Source organism: Urocitellus parryii, chromosome Y, assembly GCF_045843805.1.
Source record: "Urocitellus parryii isolate mUroPar1 chromosome Y, mUroPar1.hap1, whole genome shotgun sequence".
Classification (NCBI taxonomy): domain Eukaryota; kingdom Metazoa; phylum Chordata; class Mammalia; order Rodentia; family Sciuridae; genus Urocitellus; species Urocitellus parryii.
In genome coordinates this window covers 3621267-3636122 of record NC_135548.1, presented here as the reverse complement: position 1 = coordinate 3636122, position 14856 = coordinate 3621267, and the positions used below count along the sequence as shown (strand labels likewise).

At 36.2% G+C, this 14856-nt stretch overlaps 1 pseudogene; it reads right to left on the bottom strand.

Moving 5' to 3' along the window:
- Nucleotides 1-12073: 12073 nt before the first annotated feature.
- On the bottom strand, nucleotides 12074-13542 carry LOC113175912 (glycerol-3-phosphate dehydrogenase 1-like protein; annotated as a pseudogene).
- Nucleotides 13543-14856: the final 1314 nt, after the last annotated feature.

Here is a 14856-nt window from a genome sequence, read left to right as displayed (position 1 = left end):
GAAGAAGGCAATAAAAGAGGATAGGCCCAGGGGGCCATTTGCAGAGCAAATGCTCAAATCACTCAGTCTTGAACTTAATTGCCCTCAAAACTGGGAAGACCTAGCCAGAGCAGCTTTTGAGCCTTCAACATTTTTGAAGTGGAAGGCATTTTTCAATGATGAATTTGAACAGCATGGAGATTGTAACCACACCACAAATGTTAACCTCCCACCTGAATGATTGCATGGAAAAGGAATCTACATTTCCCTTCAGTATAAACTACAGGGCCACTGAATTATTTCAGGTGAGGCTCTTTGCTCTAAGAGCCTGGAGGAAGTTGCCAGCTATGGGAGGTACAGTTTCTATACAAGACTTAAGGCAGAAAGCCACTGAAGACTTGCCACAGTTTATTGACAGAGTAAACAAGGCCGGAAAGGTGTCTCATGAAGGAGCCTGGGTGGCCTTAGCCAAGGTATTGATCTGGAACATAGAGCAGCAGTTGTACCAGTAGGCAATGGCACTCTGGATGACCAGATTTGGGCCACTCAGGATATAAGAACACAGGCAGCTCAAAGCCTCTGCTGGCCTCAGCCATGGAAATTGCATAAAAGCAGGACTAAGGAGATTTGCAGACAGCTGGTCAGAGACTGCAAAGAATGTGCACCCTTTCTCCTCATTGCCCCTTTACAACGTGCTGGAGTGAATCCCCAAGAGTTAAAATCTAATGCTTTATGGCAAATGGATGTCACTCATTATGCACCTTTTGGAAATTTAAAATAAATTCATGTAATCATTGATATCTATTCAGGCTATGTTATGGCCACAGCCTTCACAGGAGAATCCACAAAAAAAGGCCCTCTCCCATCTACTTAAATGTTTCGGAATTGTGGATGTTTCCATGTCAATTAAAACTGACAATGGGCCAGCCTATCTGGCAAAACATTTCATGCAGATTTCAATGATTTGCATATACAGCACTTCACTGGGTCCCCTGCAACCCTTATACTCAATGCTTCCCAGAAAGAACAAACAAGGAATTAAAGACAATGCTATAAACAGGGAGAAACTATACCAATCCCTAAGTGATACCTTGAACAAAAACTTATTGCTTTAAATTTTCTTCCAATTTCAAAATTTTCTACAGACACAGCAGCCCATAAACATTGGGCCTCAATCTACCTATGGATTCTCATGGAAGGATCCCATAACAAATGCATAGGATGGTCCAGGGCCCCTACTAACCATGGATCAAGGATTTATATACCACATCTGGGTTCCTACCAGAAAGTCATATTTTTTTTTCTTAGCTTTAGGAGTCCTATTGTAAACTATTGCCTATACTTACATATTAGAATTTGTCCACAGAGTGTCTTCTAGTTGCATAGTTTCTGATCTAATTCCCAGGTCTTTGATCCATTTCGAGTTAATTCTTGTGCAAATGAGAGATAGGGTCTAGTTTCATTCTAATAAAATGTGGATAATCAGTTTTCCCACACTGTTAGTCTTTTCTCCAATGTATGTTTTTGGCACCTTTACCAAAGACTAGATGACTACAAATGTGTTTTGTGTTTTCTAGTCTGTATCATTGGTCTGTGTGTCTCTTTTTAATCTAGTAGCATGCAGGTTTTACAACTATACATCTAGTATAATATAAAGTCAGCTATTGTGATGCCTATAGTGTTGCTTTTTTCTTAAAATTGTTTTGCCTCTTCTGGGTCTGTTATTGTTCCAAATGAATGTTAAAACTGCAGAATTAGAAAATGGTTCTATGAAGAGTTTCATTGGTATTTTGATAAGAATTGTGTTACACAATTTCACTGTCATTTTTTAAAAATCAATTTTAAGAAGCTAACTGCTTCAATACCTGACACAATAAAAAAGAAGAAGGAGGAGGAGGAGAATTATGTTTTTATCTATGTATTGCTTTCAGTAATATGGCCATCTTTTCAGTAATATGGCCATATTAATTTTACCCCTCCAAGAACTTGGGAGGTCATTCCATCTTCTGAGATCTTTAGTTTCTTTCTTTAGTGTTCTATAGTTTCCATTCTAAAGCACTTTCACTGCCTAAGTTAGATTTATTCCTAGGTTTTTACTATCTGTTGATTTATTATTGATACTTATGTGAATGGAATTGTTTTCTCAATTTGTTTCTCAGAATATTTATTATTGATATTTACAAAAATTATCAATTTTTGTTTGCTGATTTGTAGCCTACTACTTTGCAGAATTTCTTTATTAGCTCCAACAGTCTTTTGGTAAACTTTTTTGATATTTCTAGGTATAGAATTTTAATCATCTGCAAACAGTGATAATTTGACTTTTTATCTTCCTATTTTTAATTCCTTTTATTTCCTTCTCTTGCCTGATTGCTCTGGCTAGAATTTATAGAACTACATCAAATAGGAATGGTGATAGTGGATATACTGTGTTGTACCAGATTTTAAAGAAATTACTTTTTTCCCCATGTACTATGAGGTTGACTTTGCATTTTTTATATATAGAGTTTATGATGTTGAGGTAGGTTGTTTCTGTTACTACTTGCTTCAATGGGTAGCCATGTTGTCCATAATTCCGATTAAGTAATGATTTGTTGTAATATTTGTTGATTTGCAGGTTAAATCATCCTTGCATATCTATGATAAAACCAGCTTGGTTGTGATGTATGATCTTAATATGCTTTTGAATATGATTTGCTAATATTTTATAAGTAATTTTACATCTAAGTTCATCAGAGGTGTGTGTTGTCTGAAGTTTTCTTGATGAGTTACCTGGTTTAGGTGTGAGTATAATACCGGCAAAATCAAATTAATTTAGAAATGTCACCAAATTTTGTTTTATGTAATTAGTATTTGTAATAGAACTTTTAGGATCTGGTAAAATTTAATTGAGAATCCATCTGATCCTAGGCTTGTTTTTATTGAAAGAGTTTTATTACTGCTCCTTTATAACTCCTCATTATAATTTGTTGGTATGTTAAGGTTTTCCTGTGTCTATATTAAGTTTTAGCAGGTTATACGCATATAGAAATGTATCAATTTCTTCTGTTTTCCAATTCATCAGTATTACTTATTATGTATTTTCAAAATAGTCCCAGAATGCTCTAGATTTCTGTGATATCTATGATGATTTCTCCTTTGCATTCTAATTTTTATTAAGTTTCTTTTGTCTAAGGGCTTATCTTGTTTATCTTTTCAACAAACCATCTCTTTTATTGTTGATTTTTTGTATTTTTTGCTTATTTTTTCTCAGTTTTATTGATTTTGGTTTTAATTATTTTCTCAACTTATACTGGTTTGGGAATTAGTTTTTTCTTTTACAGGGGCCTTTAGATGCATCATTACGTTGTTTATTTGATTTTCTTTCTGATTTTCTTAGGTAAGCCCTTATAAAATTTCTGCTTATCACTGACTTCTGAATGTCCAGAGGTTCTGATGTATTGTATCACTACTCCAATTTGAGTCTGAGAATTTTTTTAACTTTTTACTTGATTCCTTTTATCAACTATTCATCAGAATAAGTTTCAATTTTCATAAATTTGTATGTGGTCTGCGAAGATGCAAGGAAATTTTTGTGTGTTTGTGAAGAAATTCCTTGTGGCCTAGAATATGGTCTTATTTTGGAGAAGGTTTTATGAGCCATTGGGGATCCAGGGAATGTATTCAGCTGTTGTTGCATGAAATATTCTTTTGACGTGTGATAAAAACTGATTTGTAAATTTTTCACATCCAGTTTTCACTGAGTTTATGCACTGATGACCTCCTAATTGTGATAGACATGTTGAAATCACTCAATTTTATCATAATGGGGTCTCAGATTAATTCAAGTAGTGTCTCTTTTATATAATTTGTGCACCCACATTTTGAGCATAAATATTTATTATTGTTATGTATTCTTTATAGACTATTTTACCTTTGTCAGCATGATCTGATTAATTTTGGCTTGCAGTCTGCTTTTTCAGATATAGGAGTTGCTACTCCTGCTTGTTTTTGGTCTGTATTCACATCATATTCAATTTCCATCCTTCAATTTGTTTCATGACTTTTTGTCAGCAGGGTGGGTCTCTTTCGAACAGCATATAATATAAGAGTCTTGGTTTTTTAATCCCTTCTGCCAGCCTGTGTCTTATAATTAGAGAGTTAGGATCATTTACATCCTGTGTTATTATAGAGAGATGTTTATTAATTGCTGACATATTTATCTATTTATAATATTTTAATTTGTTCTTTTTCATTTGCATAGCTACTCTACAAATGAGATTTGTTCATTTGTGAGACTTGAGGTGAGATTTTTATTTCTTCATTTCTTTTAGTTCTCGTGCCAACTTAGTAGTCAGAAAACCTTTGTTTCTGTTTACGTTGCAAGTGTTTTTATTTCTCATTTTGAAGGAAAGCATTGCTGGATATTGCACTCTTAGTTGGCAGTTGTTGTCTTTTAGGCCTTGTAACTCATCATTCTAAGCCTCCTGGCTTTTAAGGGTTTGTGCTAAACATTGGAAGTAATTCTGATTGTCTTGCCTCTAGATGTGACCTTACAGTTTTATGTTGAGGCTTTAAAATCCTATCTTTGTTCTGTATGTTAAGTATTTCAATTATAATTTGTCATGGAAAGGTTAATTTTAATTTGTTTATATATATTATATTTCAGTCCCCACTATTTCCTCTCCTTTTTTCCTCCTCACTTCTCCTGTTCCCTCTCTGCTGATCTTTCTGCTGTTTATCTTTTTTTTTTTTGTTTTTTAATTAGTGCCTTGTAGATGTTCATGATGGTGTATTCATGTACCATATTTCTATTCACTGGGGTATATTCATATACATATATAGAAAAGTTAGGTCAGACTCATTCCATCTCTATCCCTATCCCATTTCTCTGCCCTTTTTTTTCATTCCTCTTTGGCTACACCACTGGTTTTTTCTTTTATTATTATTTTTTAATATACATGCTTTTATTTTATTTATTTTTTGTGGTGCTGAGAATGGAACCCAGGGCCTCCCACGTGCTAGGCAAGTGCTCTACTCCTAAGCCACAACCCTAACTCTTATTATTCTTTTTTATCTCGATAATGACACAAAGAAAAACTTCCTGTGGAATAATTTAAACAATAAGTGACCTGAGCTTTCTTAAGTCTGGTCCTTCATCCTTTTATTATATCAGCAAGCAATCATACATTGCCAGCAAGTAGAAACTTTTTATCAGCCTAATATGTTGTTATTCTGTGTATGGCAAACTTTCTCTATATAATGTTTTATCTCCCAGGGATGTTCTGTTTGTAGGACATAAATCTTTGCTCTGTGCAGTAGCTTCCTTAACTTGGGAAATAAATTTTTGCTATGTACCACATAGTTAATGTGTGTAACAAATTCCTTAACTTGGTGTGCCGAAGTCTGGCTGGGCACAATTCACAAGCCGCTTGTCAAACAGGAATGAACTTTATTTTTAGAACGCACACCACACCACTACAAGCTCTCCAGGAATTCCTTCAGAGCCCAACTGCCACCACCGGATCCTCCGGCAAGCCTCTCAACCAGCACTCTTCCAGCTCTTGAGGACTATTGGCTGGGTCGCATGGACGGAGCCAAAAGAGTCTCCCAATGAGCAGCTCCATAGTCTGAAAGGGCGAGAAATAGCCCAATGAGCGTCACCTCAGAGGAGCCAATCAGCTGGAAATTTGCTGGGGCCACTTTGGCTGTGGCTCTCAACAGTTATTATTATTATTTGGTACCAGGAATTGAACTCAGGGCTACTCACTGAGCCCCATCCCCATTCTTATTTTGTATTTTATTTAGAGATAGGATCTCACTAAGTAGCTTAGGGCCTTGCTGTTGCTGAGGTTGCCTCTGAACTCTTGATCTTCCTGCCTCAGCCTCCCAAACTGCTGGGATTAAAGGCATGTGCCACTGTGTCCTGCTTGAATCATTTTTAATAGTTATTTAAAAGTGTTTTTAAAAATGGCTTATTGAATGGAGGATGGTGAAATAAAATTTCCCTTGTGTGACTCAGCAAGAGACAAGTCAATGAAACAAAATAGAATTGTATTCTTTGTAGATAAAAAACAAAAGCTCCGAGAATCATTGTAGAACAGATTATATATATGTATATAAATATATATGAAAGATATGAAGAATATATTCATATATATGAAAGATATAAAAGAATTGAAAACTATGTGACAAATTAAAATGGTCTACTTCCTAGGTGAGAGAAGGGAAACCAGACATAATAAACACAGTACACCAAGAGTACCTTTAATCACAATACTATATGCAGATCAGTGGTTCTAATTGCAGAGTCAATCCAAGGTTCATGCTAGCTTTAAATCCACTTCAGGAATTTTGTCTGAGGAGGTTCCCTCCTACACAATGATAACTTTATAGAAGAAAGTATTATATTCTTCATCAAATTCTCATTGCTATAACTAGTAAACATTTTTAGAGGGGTCTTTATGGTAGGGACTGGACTGGGGGTCAGCAAACAGCAATAATAATTTTGGATCTCTGTAGAACCAACAAGCAACAGATGGGTGAAAAACAAATACAAGATTGCTATAACTGGGACTAGTAGGATATGAAACTTCTGAGGGGTATGAGCCGCAGAGCATGTGAGCTGGGTTGATGAGTAAAGATCAGTGGGGTTGGTGGTCCTATCCTCTATAAAACTTTTGGTAAGTGGTTTGGTAAAGAGCCAGGTTTGAGGACAATGGAACAAAAACCTAACTATTTTTAGTTCTCGAGCCTTCACATCCAGCACAAAACTCATAGAATCATCTAAATTGAAGGAAGTATCCAGACTGCAAGTCCCAGCTCAGAGATTTGCCATAAAGGTATGCAGAATTAAGTCTGTGGGGATAAATATAGACCTAACTTGTATGACTCACAAAATGGCAAGCTTCACTGGTGAGAAATGTTTAATTCAGTTAAATTCTAATAAGTATAATCAAGCAGAAGTCAAAATTTCAGCCTTAAAGAATAAGCATATGAAATTCAAAATTCAGGTAGAGATTTTTAAAAAAAGAAAAAGGAAACTAAGATCAACTGTGATCAGAATACAGAAGCACTCCCAAACAATCTTAAGACACCTAAGTAAAGGCTTATAATCTTGAAGAAGAAATAGATATATAGGCTAATGGCACTTATATTCCATTCAGTTAAATAATAGGATAAAAAAATCCTAATTGTTGGTAATGAGATGGACATTCACATACTGACGGCATTTAAACTTCAAGTAGACAAGACCAGAAAACGAACTCTCCATGAGTTGCTAATGAAAAATTCAGAACAAAGACTAAAAACTGTCAGATACAAATGTAATCACTTATATAGGCAAATGCATCTTATAGTAACATCAGATTTCTAACATCTAATGAAATAAATTACAGAAATTCAAGACCACCAGAACAGCATTGCAGAAGATACTTAAAGGAATTTTACATAAAAAGGAGATAAAAAGCAAAAGTTCAAAAAGTAATAAATCTCATTAGAAGAATATATAAGTAAGTACAGAATCAGGATCTAATCAAATATTAGAAATAAAAAGGTCAGGAAGCTTTATATACCTGTCTGTATGAAAAACTGAAAGCAAATAATCTCATTTATTCAATGAAGGACATGGAGTAGCAGGTTTAATTTACAAATAAGACCTAATTTTTTGTTCTGTAAAAGAAATATAACTCACTGATAAAAATATCACTGAAATTAAAAGAATGGAAAACGATTTTTCCATGCAAATCAAGCAGAGGTGGCAACTCTCATATTCAACAAAGGAGACTTCAAGTCAAAATAATAAGAAGAGAAAAAGAAGTTTAGTATATATGGTCAAAGGATTTATTCATTGAGGAGGCATAATCATGTCAATCATCAGTGCATCTAATTTCATAAAAAAATCATTTTGCATAACAGGCCTCAGCTAGATCCCAATTAAATAATGTGGGTGATTTTCACTCTCCCTGATAGAGTGGATATTTCTCTCATTAATAGGTCATCTAAACATAAAATTAATAAAGATGGTATAGAGTAAAAATATACTACAGATCCAATGGGCCTAACAGACATATTTGACTCAACCACAGCTGAAGTATTTTATATTCAGTTGTTCATGGAAATTTCTGCAAAATAGATTACATTTTTGGTTGCAGATCCAGTATTATCAAATATAAAAAATTGAAATAATTTCTTATATAGTTTCAGATCATAATGGAAAGAAATTAGAAATATCTAATTTCTTTTCATAATGGAAAGAAACTAGAAATCATTATCAAGAAAAAACTATAAAAAACTAGATAAGCAGATACAAAATGAATTAGGAAAAGTAATCCACTCACAATAGCCTCAAACAACGACAACAAAACAACCAACCAAACAAACTAACAACAAAAGAAACAAAAAAGGAAGGAAGGGAGGGAGGGAGGGAGGAAGAAAGAAAAAAAGAAAGAACAAACCTGGGGAATCAATCTAACAAAAGAGGTAAAAGACCTCTATAATGAAAACTACCAAACACTAATTTGAGGAAAACCTCATAAGATAGAAAGGTTTTCCATGCTCCTGGACAGGCAGAATTAATATTGTTAAAAAGACCATACTGCCAAAAGCATTATACAGATTTAATGGAATTCCTATTAAAATACCAATGACGTTCTTCACTGAAATACAAAAAAAAAAAAAACACAAAAATTTATTTAGAAAAATAAGAGACTCAGAATAGCTAAAGCAATCCTTAGCAAAAAAAAAAAGTGGAGCAGGAGGCATCACAATACCAAACCTTAAACTGTACTACAGAGCTATAGTAATATTTGCTGTGAAATTCTGTGTTCCCACAGCAGTAATATGAAGAACAATTTCTGAAAAATGTCTCCGTGACTAAGCTTTCCACTTGTCTGCTGAAAAACATGGAACAATTTTCAAACACTAGCTTGCTGTGCAGCCTCTTGTTAGCTAAGTTCAGATTGATTTTTTTTCTATTCTATAGGATTTCTCATGCTAAATTGTCCACTGTTTCTTCCCTTCTTTCTGTTGGTGTAATTCCTCCTCTTCGTAGTAAACTGGGACTACTCAAGCCTTGGTTTGACTCCAATGTATTTCATTTTTTTGTTTTTGTTTTTTAGATATACTTTATAATACAGTGTATTTTTGACTTGCTATACATATGTTCTATCCTAATTTGAATAAGTTATACTCCAATGCATTCTTTTTTGTCCTTAGTTTGAAGCATATGAATTTCTGTATCTCTATTGTTCTGTGAATTTATGACACTGAATTTTATTTTCCTGCCACCTACCTTGCTGAGACTCAGTATCCCCCTGCTTTTTTTTCTGAGCCAAGGAACTCATGGAGACATAAAGTGCATCTTCTAATATTCCATCTTTGATCTTCTTCAATACAGTTTTAATATGCATTTTATTGATTGCTAAAGATGCTTAGTATTTTAAACATATTCCTGGCCATTTGAATATCACCTTTTAAGAAATGTCTATTTAGTTTATTTTTCATTCATTTACTATTTGAGAAAAATTTTAAATATATTTTTTTAGTTGTGAGCAAACATAATATCTTTATTTTGTTTACTTATTTTTATGTGGAGCTGAGGATGGAATCCAATGCCTCACACATGCAAGGCAAGCACTCTACTGCTAAACTCCAGCCCTGGCTCTTTTGACTATTTTTAATTAATTAATTGATTAATTTTTGGAAGGATTAAATGTTTATTAAACCAGGGTTTAAATTTGCATCCACCTACAGTCTGTAAACAAATATAGTATATATGTAAGTAAATGGGCAGAAAATCAGAACCAGTAGAAAAACTAAAATTCCCTTTGCACACTGGCACCTCACCAGAACACCCACTGCAGGCCAACACCACAGACTATGCTGGAGTTAAGGGTAAAATGAAAGAACCAGAGAGTTGGCTCCACTCCATCGTGAGGGTGGGTGTCAGGCATCTGTTCCACACCAGGCAGGGTGGACCACAGCAAGGCAACAGGGTAGTTCACAAACTGTCTGGAATAGTACAAATTAACTTCCTAATGTAGGAAGTTAATTTGTACTATTACAAGTTAATATGTCTCCCTCCCTATCACCATCATTAGTAAGAAATGTGAATTAAAATAAATGACGGACCACAGGTGGTTACAAAAATAGATGACCTGTAGAATAATAAATATTGATAAGTAGCAGAGAATAAACTTATATAAAATTTACCTTTTCCCATATGTGCAGATTTATTATAAGTATGTCAAGAGATGCAGTCAACATAATTCAGAGTGGTAAGAAGGGATTTTTTTTTTTAACCAGGGAGTGTACCCAGGTGCAGTTAACCACTGAGCTACATCCCTAGTCCTTTTTATACATTTTATTTAGAGACACCATCTTGCTAAGTTGCTCAGGGCCTTGCTAAGTGCTGAGGCTGGGCTTTGAACTCATGACCCTCCTGCCTCACCCTCCCAAGCTGCTGGGATGATAGGCATGTGCCATAATGCCCAGTTCTAGTAAGACGGGATTTGGAAAGAAAAAACATTCAGGTTCAAAACCCAGAAGAGGGTGAAGGCAGATGGGAAAACATAAAATCCCAATTCCTCCCAGCACATGATTCTACTAGTAGGTACCAGAGTTAGCTTACGACCATTTTATATCTTAAAAAGTAACTCTTTGTTATGTATCAACAAACTTTAAAAAATATTTATCAGGAGACCCCATAATTGATTTAACAGCAGCACCAAAACTGCTGAAACTTGTAGCACTGTATGTGCTTCCAAGTACTTCTGTGTATGAGGCTTAAAAAGGCCCCAGAAATATTTTAGATAGTTTTTAGAATTCCCACAAAAATCAAAATCATTTCAGTTAAAGAAGAACAAAAGAAAGAAGGGAAAAATAACTCCTCAAACTAGGGTTGGGGTTGGGTGGGGTAGGGCAAAATCTCACAAAGTAACTACAAATTCATGAATATATATATATATATATATATATATATATATATATATATATATATATAACATTCATATGTTCTTTTAATACTTATGGAATGCTATATAAGGTAACTGGGGATTGTATTCTGAATCCAAACTCATTTTAAGGAGTACAGTCATTCCATTCTAATTCTAAAATTAAAAGCACTTATTCCACATAACCTGCATTTCAGTGAGCCTGACAAGTAGACTTGGTTATACTTAACAGTGTCACCTTAAAGCTTCATAAAAGATTCATGGATGATCTGAACTGCAAAAATTCAGAACTCACAATTCCACAGGTTACTATTTATGCTAATTTCCTGCAGGAAGTGAATGATCCACTCAGAGCTATCCTAAAGTCACCTCAACCTACAACAATGTTCCTTGGTAACTTTGGCAAGTTTCCTTGCTAAAACATCTCTCTAAGCCTCAGGTGTTTGGGACTTGCAGGGTTAAGCAAACAACTTCCCGGGACACTAATATACATTTTACCCCTTCAAGAGGAATGGACCAATGCAGCTTCCCCCAAGACTCCTGTACTCCTGGAACAACCCCTGGAGTCTATCTAGTATGCTTGCTTCCTGTAGAGCACAATGTGTGACAAGCCAGGATAAAGTAAGTTTTTGAAAGTAGTGGTTCTCAAATTAGAGTAAGCACTAGAAATACACAGAAGGTGTGCTGAAGCAGAGATTGACCTCAGGGGTCCAAGGCAAGGCCTGAGAAACTGGATTCCAAAGAATGAAGCAGATACTACCTGATTGTGGACCACTGGTGTGGCAATCATCAAGTCCCTGACCCCCACACACCTCAGTGGCAGGATGTCTTCCTGTGACCTTAGGAAGTAGCTGAAGGCCAGAAAAGCCCAGTACTATCTTAAAACCTCCCACATGTTGGCTGGTGGAGAGTGCCACACTTCATTCCTGACTCTGTTCCTATACTCCCAGATGACCAGGTAAAGCAACTGCAGCACTTTCTGCCCTGTACAGCTTAGCTAACCAACTGCCTCTCTAATTAAAAAATGAACCTGTTACAATTCATACATGTCTGTGTTGGGAACACGATCAGGCAAATCTCTTGTTGCCAAGTGGGGTTTCCACATGAACCCAAAAAACTGGTGGGAGAGGCAGAACTCTCCCCAGCCCATTATGTGATTCCTGTTAGATGTGCTCTGGATGGCTCTGGAGACAGGACAGCATCTCTGAGACAGGTCGGCCTTCATAGTAGATCTGATACATGGTGGTAAACAATGGAAACTTGTCCATGAATCCTTTCTGTTTGAGAATGCGGTATACTTCAGCAGAAGTCTGAGGTCCTTGGAGCTTCTGCCCACTCAGCATCTCCTTCTCCAATTCTTCAATGGTCTTCCCAGTTCTTGAAAATGCCTCTGCTGCCCTGCAGTTCTGCCCTCCGTAGCAGGCGGTTATCAGGTCAGCCACCCTGCAGCTCTGCAGGAAAGTGGCTGTGGACACTTGGCCCTTGCAGAAGATCCTGGCGAAAGCAATCATTTCCCTCAGGCCGAGGCAGATGACGTCATCGGCTTTGGTGTTGTTTCCAAAGCGGAGGCTATGGCAGAACCCAGCTCCCAAGGCCAGGATGTTCTTAAGAGCACTGCAAAGTTCAAAGGTCTCTGCATCTCCAACCAGTTATTCAAAAACCAGGGGTTCGCAAAAGTTTTTTGAAGAGAAGTCTCTTCTCCTTGACTTTGCTGCCAATGCTGGCGATTATTTCTCCCATTCTGCAAGTTGTTTTCATAATCTTAATCCATTTTGTTGGGTAAATGCTTTTTAATTTAATTCATACCATTTAATGATGACTGGTGTTATCTTATGAGATTTAGGAGTCCTATTGAGAAAGTCATTGTATACAACTATATGTTAGGATGCCGCAGTCCGGCTGCAGCAAAATAATCTGGGGACCCACTAGCAACTTGTGTAGGTTGATACAGCAGGAGTAGGAGCCGTTTATTGTAGGACAGGAGGGGTATATATACATTCCACACAGCTTATCTAATTAACATAAACTAGATACAGCAGTCAACCAATAAGAAATCTCCACACTTAATGGCTGATGGGGCCACCTCATAAACCACTCCCCCTGGCAAACTATCAGGGCCATCCTGACTTGTTTACAGACCCTAACATTAGGATACCAGTGGTGGTCTCACAGAACTTCTCCACAGCCACTCCCTAGTAGTGATGGCACCCATTGATGTCAATGCCCATCTTCTGACTGGCATTGAGGTTCAGTCCCTGGGGCCCTTGTCTATGCCCTTGATATCCAGTGCTTTCTTGTGTACCCTGCCAGTGATCTCCTCACAGATTTTGTGAATGAACTTGTGGGGGATGACAAACACCAGCAGATCTTCATCCTGCATGGCCTTGCTGAGATTGGAGACAGCAACTACATTTTCTAGCAGCTTATGTCCAGGGAAATATTTTATATTTTTGTGGTCATTATTTATAATGTCTGTCAGTTTTCTCCCATAGACTGTTTCCTCAAAGACCCACATCTTGACTGTGGAGGCAAATTTTTGTAGTTTATTGAAATTATTACCAATTATTTTTGCAATAGCTGAATCCCAGTTCCCCAAGCCCATGATGCACACTTTCAGGGGTACCACTGCCATGGCAAGAACTGTATGCAGCAGCCCAGATCGTGCCTCCCTGGCGAGCTGCTGGCCTCCCCGCACTCAGCCTGGCCCCTTGACTATTTTTTAAATATAATTATATTCTCTTCCAGAAGAAGGCTGGCAATTATTTCTCCCATTCTGCAAGTTGTTTTCACAATCTTAATTTATTTTGTTGTGTAAATGATTTTTAATTTAATTCATCCCATTTAATAATCACTGGTATTATGAGATTTAGGAATCCTATTGAGAAAGTCATTGTATACAACTATGTGTTGGGATGTTTTCCAACATTTCCCTCTTCTAGCAGTTTCAAAATTTCTTCTCTAATTACAAGGTCTTTAATTCATTTAAATCTTACATTTGAATGGGGTCAGTGAAACATATGACTATCTGTGAAGCTTTATTTTTGTGTCATCTCTACATTTTTTATACCAGTACCATGGTATTTTTGTTTCTATATGTAAGAAATCCCTCAATTTTCTAGTGTCTTTTTAAATTGCATTTTACATTGTCTTATAATATTCCTTGTAGGGGTCTTTCAGTAATTTGGTAGCCTTACTTTCAGGCATATAATTTTTTGAGTTTTTTAAAATTGATTTTATTTTTAAAATACACAACAATAGTGGAATGCATCACAATCCTTATTACACACATAGAGTACAATTTTTCATATCTCTGTATATAAAGTATGTACATGCCAATTTATGCCATTATACATGTACTTTTTTGCATTACAATTCTTAATACACATATGTACCACAAATTTTCATATCTCTCTATATAAGGTATGTTGACACCCAATTCAAATCTTCATACATGTACTTTGTATAATGATGACCATTACATTCCACCATCCTTGCTAATCCCCTTCCCCTTCCCTTTTCTTCCCACCCCTCTTCCCTATCTAGAATTAATCTAATCTTTCCATGTTCTCCCTCTCTACCCCACTATGAGTCATCCCCCTTATATCAGAGAAAACATTCAGCATTTGGTGTTTTTTTTTGGGGGGGGGGAATTGGCTGACTTCACTTAACATTTTCTTCTCCAACATCATCCATTTACCTGCAAATGCCATGATTTTGTTCTTTTTTAATGCTGCATAATATTCCATTGCGTATAAATGCCACTTTTTAAATCCATTCATTCACTGAAGGACATCTAGGTTTTCTCCTCAGTCTAGCTATTGTGAATTGTGCTGCTCTAAACATTGATGTGGCTGTGACCCTGTAGTATGCTGTTTTTAAGTCCTTTGGGTGTAGTCTGAGAAGAGGAATCGTTGGGTCAAATGGTGATTCCATTCCCAGATTTCCA